The sequence below is a fragment of the Passer domesticus genome, chromosome 4 (assembly GCF_036417665.1).
Source record: "Passer domesticus isolate bPasDom1 chromosome 4, bPasDom1.hap1, whole genome shotgun sequence".
Taxonomy (NCBI): Eukaryota; Metazoa; Chordata; class Aves; order Passeriformes; family Passeridae; genus Passer; species Passer domesticus.
Window position 1 is genome coordinate 66330918 of NC_087477.1, and position 21060 is coordinate 66351977.

Sequence of the window (21060 nt, forward strand, 5' to 3'; positions counted from 1 at the left end):
GACAAGGGGGAATGATCTCTCTATCTATCTAGAGCTAGAATCAAAATCCTAATATTGATCAGCCTTGTTCTCTTTGTCATTTCGCTGAGCTGCCCTTAGAGTTGGCTTCTCTCTCATACTTGATTTCATGGATTGCAATTTGGTCTTACGGGGTAAATTCAGCATTTTACTATGACTTTATGATCACAAAATCTCTCTTTCTTAGCTAGAAGTACCCACCAGCACCAGACTGTGGAGTCTTGAAAAAAAATGCAGTTAATATTAAGTTATAGCCTTGTCTGCTGAAGGTCTAATATCTTAAAGGGGCTAAAAAATTATTCTGAGAACAATATAGCTCTATTTTGACCCATGTTTTGCAATTTTTTGGGATTTTTTCTGATAGCCTGATTCTTGCCTATACCTGTAGAAATAAAATGTGATTTTGAGCAAGCATTCACGAGGATCTGGTTTGTCAGGAGTAATTTTCCTTCCTCAGAAAAAAACACATGGGAAAACCACACTTATCTGGCAAGGCTCTTTGTTCAAAACTGCAATGTGAGCTCAGGCGCTAGAGAAGTTTAGAAAGAAACACAAAGGTTTCAGAGCTTGCTGTCCCAACATTTTGTTGTGATTTCATAAAACTTCCTGAATTTTCAGGAGACATGCAAAAGCAAGACTTTGTGGGGGTCTTTTATGCATACCCATTAAAATAGACCACATAGGTGTGCCATAAACAGTTGGGTTTTTACTGTTTAGCATAGAGTAAACTGGGAAAAGCCAAAATTATGAGGCAACATTTGTGTGTTGTTCACTCAACAGATTTAGCTAGGAAAAAGCAGAAAAACCCTCTTGCATATAAAAAAAAGAATCAGCTCACATTAAGTGTGTCTCAGTCTAGAAGAATTCTCTTACTTTGAGAAAACATTTATTTTCTGTGTATTAGCATTCTCTGAAAAATCCTTTTCTGCATCTAGTGAGGTTTGCATCCCTCTCAGGAGCCAGCAGTTGAAGCTGTGCTTGGGCTTCCAGAGAAGCCCTTACCCGAGCCATGTGTCTTCTTGCCCTTTTTTTTTTTTTTTTCTTTTGTTGCTTGTTTCCCTTACAGTTACTGTCTTAAATTCATCTTTAACTAAGGGTTTCTCATATACATAAAAATCACTTTTCTGGAGTCCAGAGAGATAAGGTCATTATACTCTTTTGAGAATTAATCACACCAAAGGAAGCTATTAGTTAGGTTTATCTTCTCTTGATAATCTTTGATTTTCATGCCATTTGCCATTTATTTACACCTCTTTTAGGTATTCCTTCATGAAAGAGTTGTTCTAAAGCCTTACATGCTAGTAAAATTAAATGAATAGGCTCATGTTTGCAGGAATCTCTTTCTCCTCCTGAAGTATGTAAGTAATTTTATCAATAATCTTTAGCCATATAGTTCCATCCTGGTTTAATAATTTGTTCAGATGCTTGGTCTATAATTTGGTGTGCCAGTTCTTTCCCACTGAAATTTTGCACAAGTCTTGTATTGCTTTCTGAGGGAAAACAGGTGACAGATGTGTTTGTATTTGAAAGCAGAATAATCTTCAAATTTATACTGCCCCAAATAAAAATTCAATTTTTCTGCAGTAATACACTTTGTCTTTTTTTAGGGGCAAAACCCCGTGAGCTCTTATTTTTAGAGGAGAAAAAATTAACCCAGACAATGTTGGTCTGCTTGTAGAATGATGGGAGCAGTAGATGGCATAAATACATACTGTTTGTTAACCTAAGAGATTGTTTCAATGTAAAACTCTGCTTAGCAGGCTGAATTTTGCAGATGATATTTAAAGCATAGGCACTTAGACTATAAGCTCTGTAACTGGGGTCAAATCTTATGCCTCTTACCCAGGAATGCTTGCATAACACTTGCAGGACTGATCCCTCAGCTTGCAAAGCTAAATTCTTTGAACTCCATCTTCATTAGCCCAAAATTTACCTGGCAATAAAAGGTGTCTTTGTATCACATATAGTCACTATAATGTTTATTTAAATATTATCCAATTCCCTCAGCACTTTTATTATTTACCAATAGAAAAAATTGAACCATTACTTTTCTTCTAAATTTTAAAAAATGACAATAGTGCAATTAAATTACTGAATTCATTTATATTTAATTGTATTTTTGGTTTTAATGTGCTGTTGGAGGACATTTTTTTCCATGACTGTTAGTTTTCCATGTAACATAAGAAAATCTAAAGCTATATTAAGGAAATATATTACATGGGCAAGACAAAGTCTCATTAGTGTTATTTATGGCATACTGAAACCTCATTAGGAGAAGGTATGGTGGATTCAAAAAAGCATTACTGAGAATGTTTTTTTGGGGGGGTTAGGAGAGAAATTGCTTTTATTGTGTTTCTTTATCACATACAGAGTGGTTAGTGGACATGTTGGTTTCCTAAAGCATAAAATAAATTAAGATAGAAGAAAAAGAGTAATTAATCTATGTAGTAAGTATAACCTCATTATAGATTGGGAATAGCTTGCACATGGTCACAAGGAGTTTCTGTTTACTGTTCACCTTAGTTTCAACTAACCATTAATTTTTTACTTCCTTCACTGAAGGTAAAGCGTGATATTTTTCAGCATAGTAGTTTGCATCTTAAGCAGTAATAATGTGCTTTTAGTGCACTTCAAACCAGGGATGAGTGAAACTCGAGGTGCAGAGTCACAAATAGCCCTATTTAGGTAGTAGCATTTGCTCTAATGAGAGCTATATATCCAGTCCTGCGTAAATATTGTTTGGTAGGCGTACAAGGAAACCATTATTTGCAATTAAATGAGAACAAAAGGAGAGTCCCTGAATTGTCAGTCTCGGGAGAAAGTCATTCTGTGTGGGCACTATCCTTCCCCAGGCTGGCGCTGCTGCTGCTGCATCCCAGGCGTACGAGCAGCCCCAGAATAAAACAAAAATCCCCCTGTTCCTGCTGCGCTCCAGCCAGTCTCCTGTTGCTGACACAAACCAGATGCCAGCAGTTAGTTCCCCTGCTGCTGCTGGTCCCTGCCACTGCTGCACAGCTGACAGAGTTCCTTAGGCTGGCGCTCCACGGGTGCCCCTGGCAGCGCAGTCCCTGCGGGCGCGCACACGGCGCGGCTCCGCGCTGCCAGCGCTGCACAAGCTGCACTGGGGCACTCAGGCATCCTGTGCTCAGCCTGGTGCTGCAGTGTGAGGACCTGCAAGGCTCTTCAATAACGAAACATCTATTCTTCTGCTCATAGTTCTTTGTACGGCCATTCCACTGGTGGGGCGTCTCTGTTGGCACCTTAGCGTTTCTGAACGTGCTTTATGGGGTTTATGATAGAAGCTGGGAATGGACAGTAGCTCACCAAGAATGCTGGGTCAGTTCAGTGAATCCCAAAAACAGCACACCTGCTATCTTTGTAGGTTTTTCTTCCCCAGTATGCCATCTGAGGTTTCTTTAGAGTCCCTTAGATGCTAAGGGATAACTTTATGATAGAGGCACATAATTATTATAATCCTAGATATTTATCAGGTGATAAATGAATAATACCAGGGATTTTCTGTGGGCCAAATACTTACTTTCAAAGGATTTATAAAAATCTAGCAGTTGAACTAGATGCTGCCTATTCCTTTTTCTCATCCTTTCTCCATCCAGTTTCTGTAGTTGTGCCTTTTTATCTTCTCCTTATAGTTGTAGGGGACATAGTATCATCTAACTGCAGCAACTACAAAAAGCAACTACAAACTATGTCTGAAACGATGACCCTAATGAATTATTCTCTGCAGTGATAGAAATTCATAAGTAATCTCTGCTAAAAAGTGTTCTATTTAAACAGGGCAGATTGGGAGGGGGTGGCAGGAAAACATGCAGGCAAAACAAATAAACCGATGATGTTTAGAAAGTAGATCAAAGCTATCTTAATTTTTTGTTAGTATTCTTCTTTTACCTGTTTTATTTTGAGAAGTTTTGGGGAGAAGATGGGGGAGTGAGGGTATGTGGCTGTAAGGATAAAGAGAGATGAGGGGGCTGAAAGTGACATAGAAGTAAAAGAAAGCATAAAGAAAATGAACTTCAGGGAATGGTTCAGTGGGTTAGTGGTCATAGTAAAGGATGTTTGCAGTAAGGCCACAGGAAGTGACTGGTTATGTCTGATACTGTCACTGTTCCAAAAGCCCAGGTACAGCTGACATGCTTTTTCTGGAGCAGGATCAGAAAGTGCTGCCTGGCTCAATGAGGCCACTTTGCTGTCAGTAAGCACGTGTGTGTGTGCTCTCAGCTGTATGCCTGCTACTTTTGCAGGAAAAGGTACCAAAAAAAGAGGACAAAAGGAACAGGCCTAGAAGGTAAGGACAAGTTTACTTCACCAGACAAAACAAAATTGAGTATTTCAAATAAATAAAGAAATGAGAGGAGCAGATAAAAGTGAGGAATTGATGGGCATCCCCTGGCTTTTTTTCAGAAGTGTCTATTTGCTCAGATTCACATAGATGAAGGAGAAGAAGGAAGATGATATTGTACTGATGCCTTAAGGAGATTAAAGTCAAAGGGTTTGAGGTTGCTGGAACGTGTGGAATAAACAATCTGAGTCTTCTTTTTTCCATCTGAAATGCAGCTGCCTTTTGCTGTGTGAAGAGGGAGCTATGACAAGGTGTCATCCTCTCTTTTCACTCTGGACTCTGCATGCATTCTCCATGTTGCATTGGTGATAAAAATATTAATAATTTCACCTTTGCCAGCCTGTTTACCTGGCTTACCATCTAGATTGACCAGTGCTGCCTCTTCTGTGACAAACAAAAATAAAGAAGCCTTGCTTAACACACTGCTACCCCATATTTGAGATGTGCTTACCTTCACACCCTTGTTCTGATGGATTCCCAGAATTCCTGAAGTCACACAGGGTAATAAGCATCTCCAGAAGCTGTACAAGCATATCAGAAACAGCTTATATATATTTTTTTTTTAATATGCATATCTCTTTATATATATATATATGTATTCATGAAAGCAATATTGCTTTGTAACAAATCCAGGCACAGTCCTGAAAAAGGTGTCAGCATAAGGAGTTCCTATCCATACGAGCCTTTATAGAACAAAACTCTGTGTGAGGCAGAAGATCTGAGCAACTCCTGACGCCTAAAGTAGAAGACAGTTTGTTTTAGTGACATCCACTTGCAAGGTGAAAGAGAAGACCTGATGGCTAATGGAGAAAGACAGGGTGGCAAACACATTAGGGGTTACCCCTAGCTTTAAGTAAGCAACATATCTCATTTAGGTAAATTAAGAAATCAAAGCAATCTCACTCAAATCCATATGTCTTTCCATTATGTTTTCAGAATTTTTATCCTCTGTCATTCGGCATAGTCCTGGTAACTTTCTTGACATGGGGATTGTTAGTCCTTCCTTCTATCATTAAAACTATAATTTTAAAACTTATCTTTTTTAATAGTTCTTAATAGCACTGCAATATAAGGTTGGGGCATACTGAAGATAGCAGACTCCAGACACATTCATGCTGAGCCAAGGAAAGCTTTATGTGATTAAGATGAATACTACTGTTATGGCCACTTGTTTTTACATGTCTTGCTGTGAAAGGGGAGGCAAAGAAACCACAGAGGCCAGTGGTAAAGTTCTTGTACTATTAGCTGGATTTCCCAATAACCCTTTTGGCAGAAAAGGGACAAGTCAGGATTCCCTTTTCATTTGTTTTTTGGATCATTTGCATCCTCAGATAAGTAAAAAGGAGTAATTTTTGGTTATGGCCAAATTCCTGACAGGCCCTGATACTTCAACAATAGTCACATATTGAGGGCTGGTGTCACATGGAGATGTACTGGCAGTACTTGCATGGAGGCTTACTTCGGAAAGAAAAGCAGGCAAATTTCATTCCACTTCCTCTCTAAAAAAGAGGACATGAGAGGAAAATTACAATGAATTTGATTTTTGTTCTCTTTCCTTTTCACAAAGTGAGGGTGTCTCCTGCAGCCATACACAAAGGCTGCAGGAACTTACACCTGTCACTAGGAAATCTGCCTCAAGATTTGATGCAATCTAGGGCTTGGAAGTTTTCTACCATTTTCCCTTTGTCTGTTCTGTATGTTTTAGTGTTACTAATCTATTGTTAAGAATGGAGCAGACTATTTGTTGCTCAAGTGTCCGTGATGGTGTGTGAGAAATTAATCAGAACCTGGAAGTTCTCCACCACATCAGCATTGATCAGGTGAAGCAACTGAAGATTATTAGTTTGCAGGACTGCCTGCTTTTTATGATATTGCCTAAATAAAAGCAGCATATTAAATGAGAGAGAAGAATAAAAAGTATGAAAGACAAATCTCTACCTTAAGCATGGCACAGCAGTTGTTACTCTTTAATAAATGGGAAGTGAAAAACAGCCACTGGTGACCTTACTGAGCTCCTCAAATTTCCTAAGCAGAAAGCCATTGTGTTGGAGTCAAACACCTTCCTTAGTTACTATTAACTTTTATTTTGAATAATAATTTTCAAAGAATTTAAGAGGAGTCTTAAGTTCAGCCAACTATTTAGGGAAAAGAAGAGGAGAAAATAGCTGTACTGTGATTCCCATGAAGCTTTATGATCTCCAGAGAGATGTAGCAGAAAATGATGAACCTACCCCAGAGAATGAAAGAGAATAGGTGGATCTGATCACAATAAAGCTGGAATACTTGGCTACTGATGATAAATTGGTATTTGCCTCCAGGAAAATAAAACTCTTACAGATTGAAGACCATTTTTTGGAAAACTCCTAGCCATTTTCCCCATGGATCCCATGGCAGTTGCAGGATGGTTGAGGAGGAGTTGTCCTCCTTTGGAAGGGTTGAGTTTGCTTGTTACCCTTGGAGTGTCAGCCAAGTGGGCTTCCACTGAGCACCAAGCACACCCACCTATGCTGCTCTTCACCACAGTCAATAATTATTTACTTGTTAAATCTGAGCAGCATGTTTGTTAGGTTTGCAAGAGGGAACGGGGACTTCTTAAGAAGGGTTTAGAGAACTGTAGGTGGGGTTTTGTTGATTTGGGTGGGGCTGTGGGGGTTTGTAATTAATGGCTTGCCATAGCATTTTCAGCTTGTTTTCTCTCTTTTACAGGTAGCTGTATGACCTAAAATTACATCATAGGGAAAAAAGCCCAGAAGGGTTTTTCTGTACTTTCTTACTTTTAGCCAAACTGATCCTTGCACTCAGGTCTTCTATCAGGTCTTATAATTTGTACAAAATCAGTCATAAAAATTAGAAATTATAGAATGCTGTTAGTCATTCTAGTGAAGAATTGTTCTTTTCTCATAGACACCATTCTTCTTGTAGATTAGTTTTATATGACTCTCTTGATAAGAACAAGAATATTTGAGGGGATATTGTTTCTGTACATAATTTTAAAGATGACCATATAGATGGTTGTAAGATCAAAGTTAGTGTCATTCATTTGTCTTTCAAGGGTCTCAGCATCAACACTCTTTGTTTAAATCCAGAAGTGGGTCTGAGTATAGTGCATTTAGTTGCCTATAATGCATTTAGAAATAAATTTGTGCTGGCTTTGAAAGGGGTGTGCTTCAGGTGGACATCTCAGGTCCCTCACTACATCTGCTGATGGCCCCTGAAATCTGTGGCTGCTGCAGGGCAGGGACTGCACCAGAGAAGCTCCTTTTAGCACATGTTATTTAGTAATGTAATATCTTATACAAAGGCCAGTTATTCAAGCTGTAAATGGAAGAGCTGAATTGCCCCATAAATTTGAGGCTTATTGATGTGAGTTGCGTCTAATATTTCTATAGGGAAAATTCCACTTATTGATCACTTGGGCACTGTCTTACTTCTGACATTAATTTAGTTGTAGATTAGGTTGGAATGTATTACTTTCATAAAGATCCTGAGTGGCTGGAGTCATGCAGTGAAACTGAAGCACAAATACCAGCAGACTGTATGGCTCATGACTGCCTGAAATAGCAAGCAGCACCAGTGAGCTGGCGTGCTTTCAGTTCAGCTTCCACTGAGAAGGCTTATTACAATAACAAACAACAGGTAGGGCTTGAACAAAATAGGTCTCTTATTCCAACTGCTCAGGGATCATCTGCAAAAGTCTCCCTGTAGGTGCTTTAGGAGGAATAAGGAGGCTTCAGCAAAGGATTTGGGCTACTATATGTGTGGCTCTGGAATAGTGTCACAAGGGATTAACAGAGCAAGTGTGTGAAGCCAGCTGTAATCCTGGGGGGTTGACTGGATGCCAGGTGCCTACCAAGCTCCTCCATCACCCCGCTCCTCAGCCAAACTGGGAGGAGGAAATATAACCTTTCTCCTCTCAGAGTCACAGGGAGATGGGGTATGAGGGTGGTTGTGGTCAGTTCATCACACTCCAACTTTGCTGCTTCCTCCTTTTCTTGCTCTTCTCCTTCTTCCATGGGGTCCCTCCAGTGGGAACAGTCTTCCATGACCTTCTTCAAGTTCACACTAACTGCTCCAGTGTGGTTTCCTCCACAGGATGCAATCCTTCTGGAACAGGCTGCTCCTGCATGGATCGACAAGGGGTAAAAAGTTCTACCAGCAAACTTGCTCCAGTGTGAACTTCTCTACTGTTCCACAGGTCCTGCCAGGAGCCTGCTCCATCCTGGGCTTTTCACAGGATCACAGATTCTTTACACCTTCTCTGGCATGGGGTCCTCCATGGGCTGCAGGTGGATCTCTGCTCCACTGTGGAACTCCATGGGATGCAGGGACACATCCTTTCTCACTGTGGTCTGGACCGTGGGCTGCAGGAGAATCACTGCTTAAGTGCCTCCCTGGCCTCCTTCTTCAGTCACCTGGGTGTCTGCAGGGCTGTTCCTCCCATAGGTTCTTCTGGTCATTGTTGTGATGCCTTTCAAAATCTAGAAACAAAACAAGATACTTTTGACACAGTATTAATATAAGAAGTAATGTAAAAGCAGGTCTTTAATTGGAGGCCTCCAGGTGCAAATATGGCAAAATACACACACAATACAGGACTTCTACATTTTTATAAGTTTAACAAATTAGCATATTTGACAATAGTGTCTAATAGAAAAGCAGTTAGTTAAGTAATCCCCCCTTTTGTTTCTGCTCCATTTGGAGACACTCCCCCTGAGTTTCTAGTCCCATATTTATTATGCCTAGGATACAAGGTAAAAGAAAATAAGATGTCCTTGGCTAAAGAGGCAAGACTAAATAATATTTCAGAAATGTAGCATAATATGTGTTAGAAGGTTAGCTTATTCTTCTGGAATGTAGGGGAAAAGGGGTAGGAAAAGTATTGGGAGTTACATACGTGTTTTAGGAATCTACAAAGCTACAAATATATGAAAAATGTATTAAAAGCTTAGGTATCAATTGCACAGGAGTGTTTGCCCCCTTCCTAACCATGTTATCCCAAAGGAGGTACCACCACTGCTGATGGGCTTGGGATTGGCCAGCAGAAGGTCTGTCCTGGAGGCAACTGGGATAAGCTCTGTCAGACATGGGGGAAGCTTCTGTCTGCTTTTCACAGCAGCCACACCTGTTGCCTCTCCACTACCAAAACCTTGCCACGCAAACCCCATGCAGTGGGAAGTATTAGCATTGTCCAGAAATTCTTTCAGTGGCAGAGGAGATCTCCTGAGAAAGGTCAGGAAAGGGTGGAGTGAAATTAAGGCCATTTTGCTGCATTAGCTGGAATCTGTGGCTGTGCTAGGATGGCAGGAATGGAAAGTTGAATGTTCCTGCATTTGGTCAGCCTCTCCTAAATCTTGATGACAAATCTGCTTTGCTAGAGTTCTATGAGAAATGCTGATAAGCGTTCTCAATGCAGCAATATGTGCCAGCATCCTCTTTTGTATTCTCTCTGCTAGTTCTGATTTACTGAGAAATGAGGCAGCATCTTTGGCTTGATCCATCTGCCCAGGCAAAGGAAGGCAGATCTCCCAAAGCCCACGTGTTAGATGGCTCATGCTCCTGTTCCCCTCAGATGATGAAGGGTTCCTCTCTTCATGAATTGAAGACATTGCCTTCTGCTCCATAGAGTGGGAGCATTGATCACATTAGCTCTGCTGTTCCTTAGAGTCCTTCAAGTCTTACCAGAGCAGGATCTTGAGCTTGAAGGCAATTGTGTGGACTTGTTCAGCTTCTTTTGGCCATACCTGAGATTTTGGGACCTGTCTTGCTTGCAGGTTGGAAAGATTTAAGTGGCAGATAATGAATAGGTGTTTAGGTGAGAAGGATACAGAGAAATAAGATCGATTTCTGATGTTTACCTTTTGGTCTCTTTGCACTGAGGATTATAAATTAGATAAAGCTGTCAACCCTGAGAGCACCCTGACCAGACACCTCCAGTACAGCCTACATCAAGTACAATAGCTGCCTACCCAGCTAAAGCAGCAGGACCAGTGCTGATCTGTAAGGCCATGGGGATTGCAACACCTCTTCAGCCCTCTAGCACACCTAGAGCAGATAGAGCTTGGGCCAGCACCAGATGTTTTCAGCCAAGGACAGACAAGTGTTGGGCGATCATCAGGGTGATCAGACATGTCATCCTGCATTGCTCCTGATGTGAATCTCCAGCTTTCCAGGCTGGCATACACTGTGAAGAACATACCTTTGTTAGTGGTGTCTGTGTTGTTTGAATTGCTTACTATTACAGTTGCACTAACACTTGTGGAAAGTTGATACATTCTTTCCCTCAGGCACTACTTTCAGTATTGAGTTCCAATCTCTAATTAGATATTTCTGAAAAAATGTTTGATTTGGTTTATTTGAATCTGCCACCTTTGGCTTTTGTTGCATGTCCTTGCCTTCTTTTGACAATCAGAAAGAATGGACCCACTCCTTTTACTATTCCCTTCTCTAGAAAATTGTATCATGTTGAGTGCTAATAATTTTTCTTCCTGAAACTAAAATGGAAAAAACAACCTTTTCTTTTCTGACAATTTTCATAGGAGGGATTTTCCATGTTCTATTTTCATTGACCTTCTTTGAACTACTTCTGCAAAGTGGAGTGAGGAGTATCTAGTAATATAATCTTCAGCAGGAGTCTGGAAGACATATATAAGTGTACTTCCATTATATATAATACCAGATTTTTTCTGCATGCATTCTACTTCCACTGTTAAAAGAAAAAGTTAATGCATTAATTGATGGCAGGTTATGATTTGTGCGTGACATGGGGCTTTTGTAAACAGGGGCCTGTTAGAAGCAGAAATATGTACCTTGATGAAGTGATACCCTGCGTGAGGGCAGACCCACAGCTACTAAAAAACTTTGAGTGTGAACCCAAGTCTTCTGTTTTCTTTTTTACTATGCTGACTGTACAGCTGGGTTTTCACTGGGTGCCTGGCCTAGGATGCTACAGCAGCTGGGGTCCAGAACCACAAAGACAAAATATCTATAAAATCATTAAACTGTTCATGACTATAATAGTGTATTGATATCAGAAATAAGGTATTGAAATCAGAGTCAGTGTAGTGCAGACACATTACAATCAGATGGCCACTGTCTTTGTAACTCAAGCCCAGCAAAATGAAGGGAATTCAGGATGAAGAGGAACATGTTTGACTCAATATTTCATTTTCAACTTGTGTCAAAGCAATTTAGTTGTTATCTTCCTGCTCCTTCTTTCTGTCCCCCTCTTCCTCAGTGTTGCTGTTTAAGGACAGAATTTCCAGCCTTATCCCTGAATTACCTTCCACTGGTGTTTCAAATAAGAGGCTGGATAATGCTTTAGCATAGGGGTTTTTGTAGTTTAATTTATTTTTGTTGGTAAAGAATATTCATCACTCATTTAATCCAGAAGGTATCTATTGATTCCTTTCTCCTCATTTGGTATTTTCTGACATTTTATAACACTTGGTATTGATTTATACAAAATCCGTAGTCCGAATGTCCCAAGGAGTGCTTTATTCACTTGTCATTTGCTGTTTTTCTTAACTAATAAATTTAACAGCCATGTACATCCAGTCTGTTAAGATCTCATGGCTCTGCTTTCAAAGAGATGACAGTCTGGCACTAACAAATGAGTAATTCTTTCAGGCAGGAGCCTGAAAGTTGCAAGATAGGCAAGACAGAGAAAGAAGCTCCTCCTTGAGTGGTTAGCAGACAAAGCAAGCTCCTCTACTCGAAGGACACTTAGGTTAAGGTAGGGAAAATACAGCTCTTTGTCAGCCTGTGGAATGCCACACAGTGTGGTGCTCTAATGGCAACTTTATTTTTAGCTTGTCAACAGGTAATCAATTTAGGTGGCACATGCAGCAATACGTATGAGAATGGATACATCTAAGCTGTGCTGATCTTGCCACACCATCATCTTGCCAGGTGCTGCTGTTCAGCAGCTGCAGCAGTGTGCAAGGGCTCCATCAGCAGAGCTGCCTTCAGCAACTGGCACCCAAAAGCTCTGCTGGGGGTAATAGTCTAACCTGTGCTTCTAGAAGTGATCAGGGGATTTCATGAACACAAGTTCCACTGAAGGGGAATGAATCAGGTCTCCTTTTTCACTGGTACTTTCTAAGCTAAGTTTTAAATTTGGGAATGAGATATGAGCTTTGTGTGATCTCAGATATGTAGGAGAAGATGCTGGAGTCCTTTGTAGCTGGGGCCGGGAGGAAAGTGGGATCTGTAGAGCTCTGAGTACTTCGGAGGTTCTGTATTGGGTCTGGCTGAGATGGAGTTCATTTTCCCATAGCAGCACAGTGCTGTGCTTTGAACTGGTAGCCAGAAAGTGTTGCACACTTTTGCACTGTGTGTAGCTTGGTCTTGGCCATATGCACTGCACTGTAGGTGGGCATGGTGCTTAGAGAGACAAGGTAACTGTAAACTCTATCCACAAAGATACCAACTCTGCATGGAGCCAGGAGTTGGGGATTCTACTGCACCAACTGGGCCACTTGGGCATTAAGTGTGCAGGTCTGGGAGTCCCCCTCAGTTCCTCCCACTGTTGGCAAAGGCATGTCCATGGCTGGGGTTGGGGGTAGTTTATGTCAGCCTGAGCTAAAGCTGGGTGACCTGCTCTCCATAGGTGCCTTTGTTCTCTCACCCTTAGTAAAGAGACCTTAATCAGGTATGGACAGTTGGCATTTACATTCCACAGTGCAGCTGAGATGAATATCATAATCAGAAACTGTCCCTGCTGTGTTTGGGACATAACCTGAGTACTGCAAGTTTGACAACAGTTCCCTGTGGAATGCTCTTTACTGTCTCTGGGCTGCTCTGCAGACATCTTAAAGGTAGCCTGGCTGATGAATAAGAACATTGTGTGAGTAGCTTTAATATAGGCTGCGTAGGAAATTATGGAGCTATGGCTTGGATTTAGTTCAGGGACAACTTATATTTTACCCTCAGAAACCATTGTATAGTTAAAAGTCAAGATGTATTTCAGGGTTTTTCCCTTTCATATATTACCACACAGCGCTCCTTGATCTGAATTATACTTGAAGACATTTATCAATTCTTCCTCTTTAGTCTCCTAGAAAGTGCTAGAGGGGTATCTTTAGTTTAAACCTCATGCGTCCATGAGTTAAGGTGCCAGCCACGAGTCTGGCACTGACAACCTGCTCTGTGCTGGAAACTTGTGATCCAAGAGGCAGAAATACATGGAGATGTTTTGCACTGAGGGAGCCCAGGGATCCCTTAGTAAGTTCACTAGTTCACTCCATCATCCTCTGATGAGAAAACTCAGAAATGAAGCTTATTGTGAGGCTGTATGGCAGGAAAACAAAACTGTAGCAAGAACTTAATTCATACCAGGTAGTAGACTTCAGGGTTTAATTCATGTGGAACTGGTAACGGAGATCAGAGAACAATGTTTCATTAGGGAGAAAGAAATGAAAGGTGGGCATATCTAGGACTGTAACGAGAACATAACACTTTGAAAGAAATCTGTTGAAATGTTATGAACCCATTCTGTGTTGTGTCTGAGATGTCCTCACCATAGCTTTTGAAGGAGATGCAAAAATCAGTTATGTTTGTGCTTGCACCCCTCCAATAACCACTGTACCAGTTAGTCTGCTGGTATCCAGTATGATGCTGCTTCTCCTAAGAGTGGAGCTCAGTTCTCTACTAAAGACCCTTTGTAGCACCGATATCACCAGGAGGTACCCAAATCCTTTCCTGCTTCATTCCTGATGATACCATTGGAGATCTCCAGGCAACCTTGATGTGGTGGAAGTGTATCATCTGGACTATATCCAGCATAGGTTTTGCTACTGTGCTCGGCTGGCTAGGCAGGGAAGGGCTGTGTGAGTGTGAGAAGCCTTGCCCAGAAGCAGCACCTATTTCACAGTTCAAGTGCTTTGAAAAAACGGGATATGCTTGGGTAGCAGTTCAGTATTCAAAAACACCTTCATGTTTTTCTCACTTTTGTTTCTTCATGCTCCTGCCAGCTGTATAGTGGTATCACAGTGATAAATTGAGGATATCTGAAAAAAAAATTAGCTTGTTGTTAAGAGTCAAACCCAATCCTCAGGATGGATTTCTGAAGCATCCCTGTCACCTTGTTCTGATAAATCTGTTCTCACAGTGTTTCTTACTATTGGAGATAGAATTGCAGCAAAAGCCTTTTAGACTCAAGGCTGTAATATCCAGAGATGTTTTGTTTAGTGTAAAATCAAGTAAGTTCTATGAACTTCAAGCAAGGTACATTTGAGCTGAGTAGTGGATTATGGAGAATGATGTATGAAGCTTCTTTAACTGTGTGGAGTTAGATTTGATTCCTAGCAAATAAGTGACAGATTCATACGTAGGGGAAAATTGAAGTTCTCATCTATATATTGTTTTTATTATGTTTTCTTTGCTTCAGGCTCTAACATATCAAAGACACTGTGGGTAAAAAAGGTAGTTTGATTTCCATCAATAAACGTCTTCATATTCTTGCAGATCATGTGCAATTTTGGCTATTACATGGCGGTAAAAAAGACAAGGGAAAATCACAAAATAATTCATTGCAATCCAGAGGAGCTTAGATTGGGAGCACTGCTAATATTTACAATTATCACCCAGCTCTTTCTGTGCACTATCCATCTTAGATTTAGAATTATGCTTCTGGCCCAGTATGAGGAAGTTGGTATGTTGGTTTGCATCTGTCTGTGCCATATGCAGAGTAAGACAAGAATTCCTCCTGCTTTGTTTTTAGTTTTTTTATTGTACCCCTCCAAAATCAGACCAGCTGTTGCCTAGATGCTGCCTTTCACAAATGCCAGCACTCTTAAAAATCTCAAGGATTTGTTATCTGCATTATTATATTTTGTTATCATCTGGGAGGAAGGTTTTGGCATAGGGCAGTACTGCTGGCCCTTTGTCACCCTGCTAATGTGGATCAAGCACTCTTCTGCTGCTGAACAGTGGATGATTAGTGTTAGGCACAGCGTTCTACCAGGGCCAGGTCAGTGGCTTTGGGTTATCTTTGCCTGGTGTCTCTGTTTTATTAGGTAAAATTAATGTTTTTTCACCCAGACAGCAGATTTCTAATAATTTATGAACGAAAAGTCCCTTTGCATCTCTTTTGTTGCCAGCCTGATGCTACCTCTGTGTCTGTGCAAGCATCTGGCTCCTTCTGGTGTTTGTACTGCTTTATCTTGTGCTGCTGGGTCTAAAAATAAATATCCATATGTGTAAGAGGAGCAGGTGTCCAGGCACACTTCCGGTAGGTAACACAATTCCAAAAGTCACACTGAAAGCAGCAGAAACCCACACTGCCCAGGCTTCTCTGGTTGTTTAACTAACAGGAGAAAGGAGAGGAAAAAGAAAACCACAGAGGAGAAATTCAGAGCTATAGGAAGAAGGCTCAGGGGCACAGTGTGGAGCAGCATACGCTAAGTACTGCTTGGCACACCTACTTTTATGGAAAAGACATTGTAAAGCTGTTGAAGACCCCAAATTTTTAACAAGTGTTGTATGTGAAGCCTGTGAAAAATGGAAATGTTTTCCAGCAGCCTAGAAGAAATGTGTAAAGGGAGGGGCTATTGTTTGTATTTCAGCAGCCCTGTGCAAAGGTCTGGCTCAGCCCAGGGAGGATGGCTGGGATCTGCAAATGAAAATCCCCAGGAGAAAATACGAATCTCAAAATTAATCAATTTTTTTTGTCTGCTTAGTAAATAAACAATGTGAATGACAGAGAGTCAACACTTTAAAAAGAAAATCTCATCCTAATAGTCATAAGCTTTATGAATTTTAAAGTTATCATAGTGCATTTTTTTCTACAGGAAAGAGTTGTTTCAGCTAAAAGCATAATTAAAAATTAATATTTGATTTGTACTGAAGCAGTACTTCCAAACAAGAGTTTGTTCCTGTCACTGACTGAAACCTTGATTTCTATGCGCAGTGAGCTCAATGTTTTCAGTTAATCTGTGATAAATGCTATAATGAAGTAGCAGGAAAAAAGGGATTTTTTTTTTTTTTTTTTAGTTTGGTAAAAATCCTAGAGGATGTTTTAAGGAGTTGATGGGGAGACTAATCTGTCTCTTGATGAAAGATGGTGGTGCTTGGTGAAGGAGTGATAAAGAACATCATAAGGAGAGTCTGGCCGCGTTCAGGGTATGTGGCAGGCATCTCTTGGTATGATACACAGAGAGCAAGTGCAAGCAGTTTTTTTTAAATAGCTTACATTGGGACTAATTTTTTCTGGTTTGGGGTTGAAATACTTGTGTCCTGCTGAACCCATTTCTGCATTGCTGAACCTGCGCTCTGAAAGAGCTCAGCAGCCAGTATGGTAATGAGCCCATTTCTATCAAAATGGCCTGTATTATTATTCATGTTTATTGGCTGCAGAGCATTTCAGGAAGCACTTTTCAAATAGATACACTGAAATATTTTCTTTTAAACAGACCCAGCAGCTATTTGTATTTCCTTTGCTTGAATCCACACCCCCCAACGCAGTCTTAATTATAGTGACACCAAATGAGACAATTATTGCAATACGTGAAAAAGACACTTTTGGGAAAGGCTTTGGCTAGTATTAGCAGTTCTACTATACTTTACATCTAATTAGGGCTGTTCCACAATGTCACCAACCCTCTGTCATTAGCCTGCGAACTCCCTGGCTGCAGCGATGCATTTGCTGGACCAGCGGGAGCGTGTCAGACCGCGGTCACACTCCCCCAGATCTTCTCACGTGTGGATCCTTCGTGTCGACCCTTTCACTCCCCTCCCATTCCCTCTCCCTCCTCGCTTCCCCCCACCCGTGGTGTGACATTTTCTTCATGACAGTCTGTCACCGAACTGCACTTGCTGCTGCCTCGGTAAAGGCTTACAAAGAGAGTGTAACAGCCAGTGGCCAATCGAGTTTGTGCAAGCTCCATCAGCTATGGATGAAACATCCACGAGAGAGAATAAGGACTTAGAAGAAAACTGGATAAAAGGGCTGCGACGGGAAGCTAGCTGGCAGGTTAGTGATACAAAGATGTGTGCTTGCAAGTGGATTAAATCTCAGCACTAAAAATCTCTGAACTTTTTAACGTAAGTGTAGGTGAAACGTGTATGTTTATTTGTAACAATGCCTGAAAGCATATTCCTATGAGAGCAGTTATCATTATCTTCTTATTTTCTGAGAAAGAATAGTTGTAAGATTCCAAAGCTATGTATTCCAAATTAGGAAGGGCAAGTAAATAGTTTTATAAATCTGTGACATTACTAAATGCACACTTGCTTAATAAAGATCCTTGCAATAACAAGTTTCAGGTGTCTACTGTAATATCAAAGGAAATATGTGCCTTGTGTCTGTATATATGCAAGTTTAGTCCATTTAAAAATAATAATAGGCCACCTGTCACCCTGCTTCTTAATTCTGTCATAGAAACTGTAACAATGGATTTCTTTCAGCTTCTTTAATGAGGCAACATCTTTAAATGCACAATGCTTGTTTTCTTTATCATGCTGGACTCACAATAGATGTGTATGCAATTCAATCCAAAAGCAGGCGTTTTTCATTAGAGTCTGCAGAGCAATAGGGTTTACATTATGCAGTACCTTTCTGGAGTTTGCAGATTTAGATACTGTTTCAGACCTGCTAAGCCCCACTGAGTGGTTGTGATTGCTCTTTACATTACATCCTAAGCATCGTCTGTGCACTTTTTTCTGCTCTATTGCATTTTAATTGTGCAACTGACTAGTCAACAATATTTAAGAGTTGTGTAACCAAATGATTTCTTTTTCTCTTTCTGCTTCTTACAAGGAGTTTTAAAAGATTTTTTGTTGTTGTTGTTGATGTTACTTGTCACTATATTTTGGTTATGCCATCATACCAAATTCAGAAAAAGTGGTGATTTGTGCTTTTCTTATCAGGTGAAGCTGTGCAAGAGTCTCAGCTTGGTGAGAGTTACTGCAGCAGTCTGAATGCTACAAAGTGTGCTCCCTTACCCCGGAAGAAAAGCTGATTTAGTTTGGTCCCCTTCCTATATCTTTGTTCTAGGGAAGGAAATACAAATGTCTTTTCAGAGGAGGTTATACTCTGTGCAGTACTGCTTGTGGCTTGTGTCATGTTGCCTTTCTGATTATCTCTCTGCATCACTGGCAAAATGAAGTATAAAATCAGGATGTTGTGAATATCAAAGCCAAATGATCCCTTTTCTCTATAGAGCTGGGAAAGCAGGTGTGTGGAGATAAAGGAGGGGAGATGGTCACAGTGCAGGCATGGCATGGGAGACTGCCACTGCCCTAAAGGATTTGGCTCCACAAGTGGCTGAGGGAGTGCAAGACCTGCAGGTGATGCGGGGAAAGCAGGAAGAGATGTGACGTCTTGGAGGCACCTGCAGCTAGCTTATGTTCACCTCTAAATGATCTGGAAATCTGTCCTGCTTCCCTGGTTTGTGCTGTGTCTGCTGGGTCAGATGAGTGAAGAGTGAGTTGGGAAATATGGAAGCAATTTTCCCCTAGTACCTGGCTACAAACCAAGCATGCCATGGCAAGAGTTAATTTCCAGTCGGGTGGTTCTGACTCCTTTTTGGGTCAGGCAGTGTCGCACCATTACACAGCTGTGGTGGCAGCACAGTGAGGGAAGGAGTTGTGTGCTGTAGGTGCCATACCTACAGCTGTGAGATGGACAAAGGTGGAACCTTATCTCAATGTGCCCTGCTACCCCTGCATGGGTGCTTAAATATCCCTCTCCCTCCCACGCAGAAATGCTGACTTGATCAGCTACCCTTCAGCAGGAGCACAGGGATGGCAGCTGTAGTGGATGTTTTGCTCAGGGACTGCAACTCTGTTACACCTGAGTGAGATGTTCAGAGAGGCCCCTGGGAAAGGGTTATCCAATTTTCACTCTGATTGTAACTCATCCCATGCTTCTTCACGCTGTAAGGTCTTCAGAAGTCCCAGGGTAGGGCAGAGCATCAGTCTTGAAAGGAGCTGATTTTAGAGTGAGTGCTGCAGAGCCAGAGCTTCTCTTCAGTCCTGTCTGCTGGGGAGCTCCAAGGTGATGGCGTACATCCTTTCTTCTTAAATGGGCCAATTTTTTTTAGCACTAGGGTCTTATATCCAGATTTAGTCTCCTAAATAAGTGTCCTGGTTTTCTGAAGTGCTGAGTATCCTGGGAAGCCAACAGACATTTCAGTTTTCTTGGGCTTCAACATGTGAGACCTATGCTTCGGAGTGTGTGGTGTTGGGTACCTGTGGCACGGTCCTGGGGTCAGAGGCAGGCTGTGGTGTCACATAGCAAGCACCACGGAGTGGCCAGTGTGCCGGTCTCCCTCTGGAAGTGAGAGACATGGCAATTCTCACTTTGCACTTTGAAAAATCAGGCCGCTTATTTAGCAGGCTAAATATAGGTTAAGCAGCCAAGCTTGAGCATCCTGCTTTAAAAATTCTGGTGATAGTCGTCATCTATCATACCTTTCAGCCAGCACACTCTTCATGCTGTGAGAGGTCTGTGCGGTAGCTCCATGCACATGAATAAACATCAGCTTACTAGTAAAAGAAGGAAGAAGCTTACAGGTTTTCTTTCAAGGGGATATACAGTTTGGAAATAGATCACATTCTCTCTCCAAAAAGAGTGAGTTTTCTCTTAAGTAAAAAAAAAAAAAAAGGTGCTAAAATGATAATTCTGTTTTTATGACTGAACTTTAAATTTTTGTTTTCTGTTGTTCTCATCATCTCGGACTTATCTATTTTTTATTTTTTCATGGAGAAAGGTGGGCATTCTTGCTCCTCTTAGCAGACCTTCAGAACAGGTTTTCAACACCTCCTTTAACCCCTTTTCATGATGTTTCCTTGGGAACAGCTTCTGACATCTGACAGATCTATAGCTGTCACAAAACTAGCAGAGTTTTACCACAGACCAGGCACATATTTGGGTGACCGCAACTGTGCTGATAGACTAAAGGTTAAGAAATCTATAAGGGTCTGGATGTCAATATTTAAAGAAAAAAGTCCTGCATATTTATAGAAACAAATGGATTTTCCTTCACATTTACCCATCCAGGGAAAGTTGTGCTCTCTGAGATGACAGAATAACTCCAGTCGGTTTAAAAGCGAATTTTTCTTCTGCAACTGAGAGCAAACAGTAATCCAAATGTCCTGAGAAAGGAACAGTGCACCAATCCCAGCAACTTGTCAGAGCCATGAATCCTTCTGCTGACAAACTGAGATCTTGAAAGCCACAATTTTCTTCCTAATTGATGGCTCAATCAGAGTATGGCCTCTGTCTCAAGCTTACATTAAGCTTTGTCCTTGATGTACTGAGTTACTGTATAGCCTAAAATATGTTGTCTGTATTGCAGAAGGAGGGGTACAGAGCAAGAAAGATTTAAGTCATTCCAGAATAATTTGGGATCTTTCATCAAGATAGGCATGCAGTTGATGGAAAACAGGCATTTTTTCAGAGCCTTCAGCATTTTGATGATCGTTTCCTATGGAATAATAAAAGCAGACATCTCTTGCCATTTTCATTTAATTTTTAGTTCTCATAAACATTTGTGGAGAGCAGGAGTAATTTGTTTGAAATGAAAGCTTATCAGGCTTTCAGAAGGCTGGGAACACAGCAACACATGGTATAAAGTACCATGTACAAGAGACACAGTAACCTCTCTTCTCCTTTCCAATATGGCCCATAAAATTAATATTAATTGGAAAAGAACACTGGGTAACCACTGCATATGTATGTGGAT

At 41.0% G+C, this 21060-nt stretch overlaps 1 protein-coding gene and 1 long non-coding RNA gene across 2 annotated transcripts in view; both read left to right on the forward strand.

Moving 5' to 3' along the window:
* Nucleotides 1-21060, forward strand: part of PPARGC1A (PPARG coactivator 1 alpha) — a 363434-nt gene that overhangs the window by 173334 nt on the left and 169040 nt on the right. The window lies entirely within an intron of this gene.
* Nucleotides 1-21060, forward strand: part of LOC135299448 (uncharacterized) — a 93806-nt gene that overhangs the window by 47504 nt on the left and 25242 nt on the right. The window contains exon 2 of the long non-coding RNA XR_010361431.1: nt 8468-8570. This is a non-coding gene — a long non-coding RNA (uncharacterized LOC135299448). The remainder of the gene's footprint in view (nt 1-8467; nt 8571-21060) is intronic.